The sequence below is a fragment of the Labeo rohita genome, unplaced genomic scaffold (genome assembly GCF_022985175.1).
Source record: "Labeo rohita strain BAU-BD-2019 unplaced genomic scaffold, IGBB_LRoh.1.0 scaffold_868, whole genome shotgun sequence".
Classification (NCBI taxonomy): Eukaryota; Metazoa; Chordata; class Actinopteri; order Cypriniformes; family Cyprinidae; genus Labeo; species Labeo rohita.
Window position 1 is genome coordinate 22281 of NW_026129819.1, and position 11265 is coordinate 33545.

Sequence of the window (11265 nt, forward strand, 5' to 3'; positions counted from 1 at the left end):
ATTTCAGTTATTACTAAAACAAGCCACTTTTGATTAATTTCTTTGCCCTTAAATGATTTTTCACATGTCTATGCACCATATAATGTAAGGACACTCCTTGTCACATGTGGATCAAAGTAGGGGTTTGATGACTTGTTCAATTATTAAATGAATATACTTAATGGTTGTTAAAAATCTTACTTATTTGGTAACAAAAACATAACCAATCCTGGGGCATTGATTATTGCACTAAATGTTTAATAGTTATTGCTTTATTGCATGAAATTAGTGTATCTAATGTAATTTGAAGGTATTAGATAAATAATTCTAATGTATTCCAAATTCTACCCAGTGGTGTGTCAGGTACTTTAACCCTTCTAAGAAGGGGTGACAAAATGTAGGACATGGTAGCAACATAAACACCTTATTTATATCAGCTGCTCATTCGCACAAGCTAATGGTATACATCTCTTCTGTTTTCATTAAAAGATTGAAGACTACGAGGTCTTGAAGTCTACAGCACTGCCTGCTCCATCTTCAGCAATGGTGAAAACAGCCAAAGCCCAAGGACAGCTTTTCGCAGCACCCCTAATTTCACCACCTTGATACATTTCACACAGACATGTACCTGGAGGGAGCCTTAGGCCCTCACACATAACAGTACACAGGGAGTCTGTTGTATTCTGCCCCTTTACTTAAAACATCAAAGAACTTGTATTGAGTCTACTTCAAACTAGAATGGAACTAAACTTGTGTGTTGCTGGAACCACTTCTTTTCTTGTATATAATACACATTTTAGCAACTGAGAACAGTTACAGTCTCTGTAATAATGTTATTTATTGTGATTAAATGTGAAAAAGGTGTCTTGAGTGTGAATGTACTGAACTTTGAAAAGCTCTGCGAAACAATGCACAAAGTTATTTCATCATAAAAAATTGTAAAGGTGTTATGAAAAGGCTCTTTTTATCCCTTTAACTTATATCTCTACTGTGCGGTTGAGCTAACTTTGATAGGGAATAAATCTATAAAAAGGAAGGGATGAGAGAGCAATGTTTCCACAGCTATACTGCCCCATCTCTGTGTCTGTAGTTACTGGTCAATCATCAGATAATAGGGTCAAACAAGCAATCAAGGAAGTAGGGATAAAACCATAAAGTTGTTGCAAATAGGTAGAGGGTAAAGAACAGGAATATAGCAAAATATAAGAGAAATGCAGAAATGTTTATTTCTAATAATTATCCATCATGCATGACCGTACGGTTGATATGTCAGTAAAAGACATTGTATAGCATATATATTGCCATTCAACTATATATATATATATATATATATATATATATACATATAATACAGAAAAAAATATATATATATATATATATTTTAACTTTGTGGACACTGAAGGTTATGAGTTGTATCCAAGATACTAATAAAGTTAAAGGAATGTTTATTATTGCAAAATAACTGAAATGGTTATCCGAATTTAAATTGAGATTTACCATGGACTGTGTAAAAAAAAAACAGCTTGAGGCAATTTATTAGATGTCTACTAATAAGAATTTTAAGTTAACTAATTTTTTCATTACCTCCATTTAGGGGTGAAAGTTAAAGGGTTAACAAATATTCATGGATAGCGGTTGAATTATGAGAACAGGATATATTTTATTTAATGTGTCAGTAAAGCAATATGGCTTAAAAATGACAGTATAAGCATGCATAAAAAATACTGTTTTGAAAAATGTGTAATTAACCTTTTGTGTAATTGTGTAATTAAAAACGAAATATAAAAAAATACAATTAAAAATAAGATACTTAAAAAATGCTTATGTGCTGTAATGTACGGTGGCCGGGAAGTGCAAAACAACATTACAAAGTGTGAAACACTTTTATGAAGCTCGGGACAAATTTACATTTTGGAAAACATTTTTACCTATCATAAACCACAATTACATGGGAAAACGATTTTACCAAGGACGAAACAAATTTACATTTTAGAAAAAAAATTAACAAGACGCAAAACACTTTTACCAGTCCCGAAACAAATTTACAATGACAGATTCTTTACGGAAAGGGAATGTACCACACACCGGAAGTGACGCGGTGAAAGGTGTTGTGTTGTTGGTGAGCGCGGTAAATTCGTGTTGTGGAGTAAATGGCGTAAATAAAGTTTATGGTGACCGAACATGGACTGCGGCAGAGAGATGTTTTGCCCGTTTTGTGGCAAACACATGAGCAGCTTAACATGGTTTTGCTTTACGTGTGGTCGGTGTTTGGAGTTTCTAAAGCAGGCAGACCAGACGGAAACACCAGACATGCTGCATCAATGTGTTCAATATTCTAACGAGGGTCACTCACCTCCGTGAAGTTGGCACCCCATAAAAAGAAATAATGACCAAAACTATGCCATTCGTTTGTGCTACGTTTGTGCTGATTTGTGCCACAAAAACGAACGTTTGTGCTGGTTTGGTGTTTAAGATATTAAACATTATTTTTTTGACCGTGTGACGTCACTTTCCACCCCATGTTGCCCAAATCGCTCCAGACCGGCACAGTTCGTTTGTGCTCGATTTGTGCCCGTTTGTGCCGTTAAAATAAATACTGTATCTGTTTTCCTTCCTTAGATATAACAAAAATATTTTCGGGGCTATGACGTCACTCTCCACCCCAGTTCGTCTAAATCACACAAAACTGGTGTCATTCGTTTGTGCTCGATTTGTGCCGTTGAAATGAACGTCGAATATATTTCTTCTTCTTAGAAATAACAAAAACAATTTGAGACAGTGACGTCACTCTCCACCCCATGCCTTCCAAATCTCTCCAAACCGGTGCTGTTCGTTTGTGCTCGATTTGTGCCCGTTTGTGCCGTTAAAAGAAACCTGGTATCTCCGAGCCCTTCTTAAATATAATGGGTAAAATATTTGTTTGGGACTGTTACGTAACTCTCCACCCCATATCGTCGAAATCGCTCCAAAAGGTGCCATTCGTTTGTGCTCGATTTGTGCCAGTTTGTGCCGTTAAAATGAACGTCAAATATATTTCCCCTTCTTAGAAATAACAAAAACAATTTGAGGCAGTGGCGTCACTCTCCACCCCATGTAGTCCAAATCTCTCCAAACCGGTGCCGTTCCTTTGTGCTCGATTTGTGCCGGTTTGTGCCGCTAAAATAAACATTGTACCTAATTCCCTTCGTTAGAAAAAAAACAAATACAATATGGGCCAGTGAGGTCACTCTCCACCCCATGCCTTCCAAACCTCTCTTTAAATATAACCAAAATTTCACTCTCCACCCCAAAAAGTTAGTGTTCATGCTGCCTTATAATTTTACATTTTGTCAGCTCCAAGTTTGCAGTAACTTTATATTTCAAATTGACTAAATTTAAATTTAAAGGCAGAACACTAACTTTAACAAAAAATCGTTATAATTCCGTGGTGTTCGATTTGTGCAATTAGAATATCAAACATAGATTCCCCACGAATATTCGTTAATATTTTTAATAGCAAAGTGGCTGTATTTATTATTTTAGAAATATGTTTGGAACATTTTATGTTTGTTAAATTTTTTTTTTCTTTGCCGACCAAGCCGCCAGCAGCAGACAGTGAGCTGATAGCCTTCTCAAAATCAACACTTGCCTAAAATAAAATTTATAGATATAAAATAATTAATGCATTTCACAATATTAATTTAAACATTCCACATATAAATGTGCGCTTTTAGGTGCATTTTAATCCATGAGGAGTGTGGAAACTACAGCACGCAGACATGGAGGCGCCGGCAATATCGCTTGCGATTTTTTAATTAATATCTATACGCCATCATTTTTGCTAAAGGTAAGAGTAATACATTATTCGGAACTGCAAAGAGTCTACTTTGATTTGTGTGCACTCACAACATCAACAAAACATTCGTTTTCATTACATTTAGATTTTTTTTCAACATGCATTAAAATATATACAAATATGTACAAATATAGATTTACCTCATTGATTAGCGATTGTGATTAGCTACAGTAGTATCTATCAATTTCTTGTAGTCTTTTTCCAATGACCGGTAATTTTTCCTGCCATGCACACATTCAGTAGTCTATAGCTTGAGTCTATTTTATCTACGAGCCCCTTTTTCGTTTTTTTAAGCAGTGCGGTAAATCGTTTATAAGGGGGACAGAAAAACTTTACCATATTAGCTATTAAAATGCAGTCATGCCATGCAATTACATTTAGGCTACATGTTTCCTATAGATAATGGTATATTAAGTGCTTAAGTTTTCTCCCTTTAAATATCCATTTTAAGACGAATTTTAGTCACAACCAGGATTTCTGGCACAAATCGAGCACAAATAAACACGCCATTTTGTGTGGGGAGCGCTTTGAATTAGGCTATATAATTATATATAGGCTATACAATTTATTAATATTAGCGAATGTTCGTTAAGAATCGATGTTTTATTTAGTCAAATTTAAATATGAAGTTAGTAAAAAATAACTTGAAAAGACTAAATGAAAACAGTACATTTTAAATTTTAACGCAGCAGGAACACTAACTTTTTTAAAACTCTGCAGTGGCGCTAAATGCAGTTGACAGTAACATTTTCGTTATATTTAAAAAGAGGTCATGGTTACATGGTTTCTTTTAGCGGCACAAATGGAGCACAAAGGAACGGCACCGGTTTGGAGAGATTTGGAAGGCGTGGGGTGGAGAGTGACGTCACTGCCTCAAATTGTTTTTGTTATTTCTAAGAAGGGGAAATATATTTGGCGTTCATTTCAACGGCACAAACCAGCACAAATCGAGCACAAACGAATGACACCAGTTTTGTGTGATTTAGACGAACTGGGGTGGAGAGTGACGTCACAACCACGTTAAGCTGCTCATGTGTTTGCCACAAAACGGGCAAAACATCTCTCTGCCGCAGTCCATGTTCGGTCACTATAAACTTTATTTACGCCATTTACTCCACAACACAAATTTACCGCGCTCACCACCACCAACAACAACAGTAATTAAATGTACACCTAAATAAAATTAATTTAAAAATTAAAAATCATTAGAAAACAACCACTAGATGGTGTTAAAGCTCAATGCCAGCACAAAATTTCGTGTTAACGCGTTTGTACAACACGTTTTGGCCCTAATGGCCTTCCATATGCGTGGAGCTGGTTGCTGAAACCATGAAACCATGCAGCCTAGTGCGACGGTGGTGACAGCAGCGGCAATCCACCTGCCATTTAAGTGGCCATGCCCTAAATTGTGCAGAAGTTTAAGGCTTTATATAAATTAAATGGATGAGTTATAATGGATGAGTAATTCACCCCCCTCAGAGTTGACATGAAGGGCAAAATTAGCCATATAGACCAAAACCACTTTTGAACCAGGCTATATATATATATATTTTTTTTTTTTTCTGTGAAGTTGGGCATGTTAACATGGGGAGTTTATGGGATTGACTCACTTTTGCAGCCAGTCGATGAATTGTTTTAGCCACTTCCGTGTTGGCTTCAAGAGGGAGACCGAGAGGTTGCCTCTTGATTTTACCAAACAAAAAACAAAACAAAACAAAAAAAAAAAAAAAAAAAAAAAAAAAAACGGGAAATTCAAACAAAGGAACTGAAACGGATGGTGGATGGTAATCGTCAAGCATGAGACGGTGGGAGGAATTTACATTTTCAAGCCCCTGATTGGCTTTATTGTGGCCAATGAAATCATTCTGTGGGTTGGTCCATGGAGATACAGCAATCACAGACTGCCGTTTTCTCTTTTAAAATTAGCATAGGGCAGTGCATAAAATCACACAAAGTACTGCTCACTGCAGAACCAAATGGTTTCCAGCTTCCCTCTCTGGATGTCCAGCTCCACCTCTTTGTGAACTAATGGGTGGAGTTATGTTTAGGATAGGGTAAGGGGTAGAGTTAGGGTGTGGTTAGGTTTCTATCTCCACCAATTACCTTCAGCGAGGGGGAGCTAGAGCTCCAGCTCCTCCCATTTGGCTCTGCAGCGAGCACCCTCTCCCTTCTAGCCCCAAAACCTTGAATTTGGATACGTGTCATTTTTTGACAAAAGAACTTGTGAGATGTGTGATATTCCATCACGTAAGCAAAGTGAACAGCATTTACAATGTGTTTGATTTCATTTCTTTGACATGTTTCTATGTGTAGCCTGTTTGTAGCCAAGATTTAGCTCGTAGTCAGACCAGTTATTTGTAGCTCACTCATAGTCAAAACTGATTGATTGTAGTTTTTGGTCAGGCAGCGCATGAGATGGTTGATATACCATCATGTTTGCAGTGTCAATAATATCTACTAAGATATAAGTGTCATTTCATGACATGGTATATATGTAGCCAAGATTTAGCTCTGAGCTGGATGGGCTACGTACAGTCTGCTTTTAGCCCAACCGGTGAAATCGAGGCAATGGTCTAATTTTAATGGTTTGTCTATAGCCCAGTATCAGACCAGCAATGAGCATGGCCACAATAGTCTTAAAATTGTTTACATGTCATTTTTCCCCACGCAGCTTATTATTAAATGCAAGTAAACTCTTGAAACATTTAAATTAGCATTATTTTATATTTTATTTCATTATTCTATAGCATTATTACATATAGTATTATTAATTATGCCAAAATAATGCTAATTTAAATGTTTCAAAAGTTTAATTGCATTCAATAATATGATGTCACGCATCCCACAAGCTGTTAAATGTAACATTCATACACATTATACGATATAATTTGACTGTCTTTCCATTTATAAATAAATATGCAATTACAATTCCGAACCGCTAGATGGCAATTGTAGCCCTACTGAGACAGGACTACTGGCAACGCGAGACTTGAAAGTTAGTAGAGATCACTGTTGCAAGATCCCGCGATAATTTCTTTGTGAATTTTGTTTTTACACAAGAGAACATTAAGTTTACCTGTGGGAAAGCAACAGGAAACAACAGTAAAGGACATTCCTGCTTGGTCTTGTAAGTATATGTGTTCATTGTTTATATATATTATTTGTTATCATGTGTAGGAATCGTGACATTTTAGTGAAGGGAGCAGATTGTAGATGATAGTGATCCCTATGGACTAATGTTAGGCCCCACGGTACAGCATACATGTGATCAGAGGATTAATTGTAGAGTTTAATAGATGATAGAGTGAAAGTTTATCATTTGTATGCGTTTACAAACTCACGCGATTTTAAAACAGCACAAGAAGAGGCCAAAGATCAAACAACAGAACAAACTGCTTTGAAAAAGATTAATCTATATTAATTTATACAGTGAACACACATTCAGAAGAATTGGACAAACTGAGGAGTTTCTACATCTGCAAAAAGCTGTTGGAAATGAGGAGATCCGGACAGCAATGGTGTAAAAAAACAAAACAAAACACTTTCCAAAACAACATTTCCTCACTAGAGCTCTAATCGTTGACAAAGTCAATCATTTATTTTAACTATAATGTTGAATTTATGACTGAACAATGGCTTGTTACATACAGAGAAAGCATGAGCTAATGGAATAGAATATCTGTGTTATTGTACAAGTACAATAAGATTTAGTTTGAAACTTACAAATTGACACTAAAGCTCAAAAATAAAAAATATTTCAAATTGCAATATAAAATGTTCAATTATAAAAAGTTTGCAGCAGTATTAAAATAGTGCAAATAGCTCAGATGTGCAATGCAGCATTAAAACGTAACCGGTACAATCAGAAAACATAATGTAATTAAAACAAGGGATGAATTTATTATTTCATGTACATTTGAGGTTAATGTGTGTACTGGGCTACATTTTAGTTACAGCAGCATCACTGTGTTGTTATGAAATTAGTTGTGCCAGACAATTTTGGACACTTTTACACTGATGCATATAATACTATCTGCCTGACATTGGCATGTGTTATTCAGCTGTTAAAGTGCAGAATTGAAGGAAGAAACCTCAAAGACAGTGCCAAAAGGATGCTGGAAAGGTAAAGTCTTCAAAATGTGCCACATTCAAACATTGTGGTGTCAATACTTAAAGTGCCCCTGTTATGCCATTTTAAATGTTGCTAATATTGTTTTAATAGACTCCCAAAACAGGCTTACATGTATGCAAAGTCAAAAAACACTTCAGTTTTCTCCAAAAATAGATTTAATTTTACCACATTTCTAAATGATTCATAAACGACTCGTGCGAAGCAGTTCAAAGAATCAGTCTCTCTAAACTCCTCCTTTCCGTGAGCCCTCACTGCTGTGATTGGTCAGATGATGCAGTCCTTTATGATTGGTTTACCACGTACAGCGTGTCGAAGAACAAAACGCCCATTGCCATAACTGACTGACAGCCCTGGAAACTTGTCAATACATAGAAAAGATGGCATCGATTTTACCTTACAAATTCAAACCAGAGTCTGATAAAACGGCTGAAGTGGCTGATAGACAAGTTAGCACGGTCTACCGTGGAAAGTGCTCGCAATTTGCTTATGTAAGCGAACCAACATTGTATAATGCATTAAGGCGGCTTTCAGAGCACAGCGGCTAAAGTTCATTTGAACAACTCATTTGAACTTTGTCGGCGGTGTGCGCTTTGGTCGAGGCAGAAACAAGCCGTCCTCACGCGGCAGAAGAAATTGAAACGAATGGGTTTCATAGCACAGCGCTTTCTGCATTCAGTGTGAAAGCCACTTTGTGCACCATCATTTATCATTACTCCAACAATGAGACAGACAGACAGTCAAACTGCATCAATCACAAATTGTCAGACTACAGTGGGTCCACAGATGAACAACAGAACTACACAAGTGTGCTTTAGCTGGTTAGCAAGACATGTGCAGGGTTGTTACACAACATAACATACACAACTACGTATTTTGAATGATCGCCAGAAAATACAATCTTTGTAGATTCATCATCTTTTGGAAGTGAATATAAAACAATTTTACTCACAGCGTAGGATACAGCGTCTTCTGTATAATGTACGTGTAAATTTGCATGTGATGTAAACCACATGGAAATTTTACTGTTTGTGGGTGGACAAGTTGTTCTCGATGTAGAACGTGGGCGGACATTATGCAAATGTGTTACTTTGTGACGTATGACCGTAACAGAATTATTGATGACTCGTTCAGGCAAATGTGAGCCGACTTTTTTTTTTTGTTTTGTTTGTTTTGTTTTTTATAGACAATAACTTTATTTATCGTGCACTCTCGGCTTCACAACTTTGCAGATAGTTTATGTTCACATACAGCTACATGACACACTGCATGAAAGGTCATATTTGAAAAGGCATAATAGAGGCACTTTAATAAGTTACAGTGCAAATCAGAAATGTAAAAAATAATTCCTTTACTAGTCATTTTAAAATGTCAAACTTTGTCTGCAATTGTTAACCACCTCAATCTGTATTATATTTTAGGGTTTAAAAAATTCCCTCATGTCCAAATTCAACATTAAGGAGGTGGTCCACTGCAGAAGGAGTCATTTGAAAAGACTGCACTGTTCTCAGTCATTAGTGGTGTGTATATACAACACAACATTTACCAGAGAGCTTCTCTCTTTTTTTTACACACTAAATGGTGATGCACAATATATACATCGTTTTTGTGTTTGGTGTGCATCCAAGTAAAAGAGAATGACTCTCTGTCTCAATTAGTGAAATTAAAGTAAAAAAAAAAATGTGTCAAAAAAGCTTTTCTTATGCTATTTTTTTTTTTTTTTTTTTTCTTATTTGGCAGATGCAGTGATGACCAACTTCCCCGTAGCAACAGAGTTGTATTTGAGGAATGCAGTTGGGAAACATTTTATGCAACAACAAAAACAACATAGTATGTTTCCTTTGAGTTCACTGTTGGTTGTTTTATTTGTTAAAATAAGTAAACCAAAAAAATGATTTTTTTTTTTTTTTTTTTTTTTTTAATTGTCATTTATCCACAATGTTTTAATGTTAAGTGTGATAACATGCTCTTGATTTGTTTTGGTTTATTTCTTTTAAATATCATAAGTATTTAAAATGTATATATTGTTCATTTTTATGATTTTTTTATTATCTTAAGTTGTTAAATTCCATATTTTTATCATAATATTTATATTTAAGTGTAATGTATTTATAATATTTTATTTTGTCATTAATTCTTTTGCATTTTTATAATTTTGTATTGTCTTAAGTTGTTAATGTTATTTTTCTTAATAAAAGCTGTATATGTAGTTTGTTTGGATGGATGGCCTTTTTGTTGTGTTTTAGATGTATATATGTAGGCGTTAATTAGCTGTCTATTTGATGACTAGTCTATTATTGGGCTATAGTTAGACGTCTATTAAATTTTCACTGACAGCCCAAATTTTGCCTTGTTTTATTCTAGACATCAGGGCTATGTTTGAACGGCTAATAGACGTCTTTTAAACACAAAATTGCTTGCTGGGAAGCGCAAGAGATCCAGGAAGGAGAGTTATGCTATTTACGTGTACAAAGTCCTGAAGCAGGTTCATCCTGATACTGGAATCTCTTCCAAGGCGATTGGAATCATGAACTCTTTCGTCAACGACATCTTCGAGCGCATCGCCGGTGAATCGTCTCGTCTCGCTCACTACAACAAGCTCCACCATCACATCGAGAGAGATCCAGACCGCCGTGCGTCTGCTGCTGCCCGGTGAACTGGCCAAACACGCCGTGAGGGCACAAAGGCTGTGACCAAATACACCAGCTCAAAGTAAAGTCTCATCGTTTGTTCAGCGAACCCAAAGGTTATTTTAAGAGCCAACCATGTTGTCCTTTAAAGGAGTTTGCTACTATGTCTTTTTAACAGTTAGTGTTGAGTACTTCTAACTAAATTCTGTTTTCCTCTGATTCCTTGGCTTATGCCGAGTTGAATGGACACCAAAATTCAAAAATCGTAAGGTTTAGTTTTTTTCGCTATTCTCAATTGTTCGTAAAACCTACTTTTTCGAACTCGTCCTAGGCCGTTGCACCGATTGTCACAAAAATTGATCCAGATCATCTTCAGACCATGCTGGCAAAAAGTTATGGAATTCAAGTCGATTCGTCCAGCCGTTCACGAATAACACGCGAAAGAATTCTACGAAAAGCTAGCAAAAATCAATGTGAGGCTATATCTCCGTAACAGTTTGGCATATTGACACCAAACTTGGTGTGTGTTATAACAAGCATGACCTGAGCCTACCTGCAGTGTTTCGGTGCAGTGCCCCCTAGTGGTCAGAAGATACGAAAAATGGCTATTTTTCTTTATAACGTCTGAATGATTTGTCCAAAAATCACAAAACTGGTCTCTTTAGATTCGGTGTGTCATACCGAGTCGAACC

General features: G+C 36.1%; 1 long non-coding RNA gene and 1 pseudogene across 2 annotated transcripts; both read left to right on the top strand.

Annotated features, from left to right (window-relative positions):
- Positions 1-6708: 6708 nt before the first annotated feature.
- LOC127162239 (uncharacterized) lies at positions 6709-10163 on the top strand. Of its 2 annotated transcripts, XR_007827285.1 has the most exons (5): positions 6709-6941; positions 7245-7332; positions 7876-7937; positions 9365-9463; positions 9684-10163. It is a non-coding gene; the product is annotated as an uncharacterized LOC127162239 (long non-coding RNA). The 2 variants fall into 2 exon arrangements; XR_007827286.1 differs by lacking the exon at positions 7245-7332 and having other exon boundaries at positions 6714-6941.
- A 169-nt stretch (positions 10164-10332) lies between these two features.
- LOC127162238 (histone H2B-like) lies at positions 10333-10677 on the top strand (annotated as a pseudogene).
- The last annotated feature ends 588 nt before the right edge of the window (positions 10678-11265 follow it).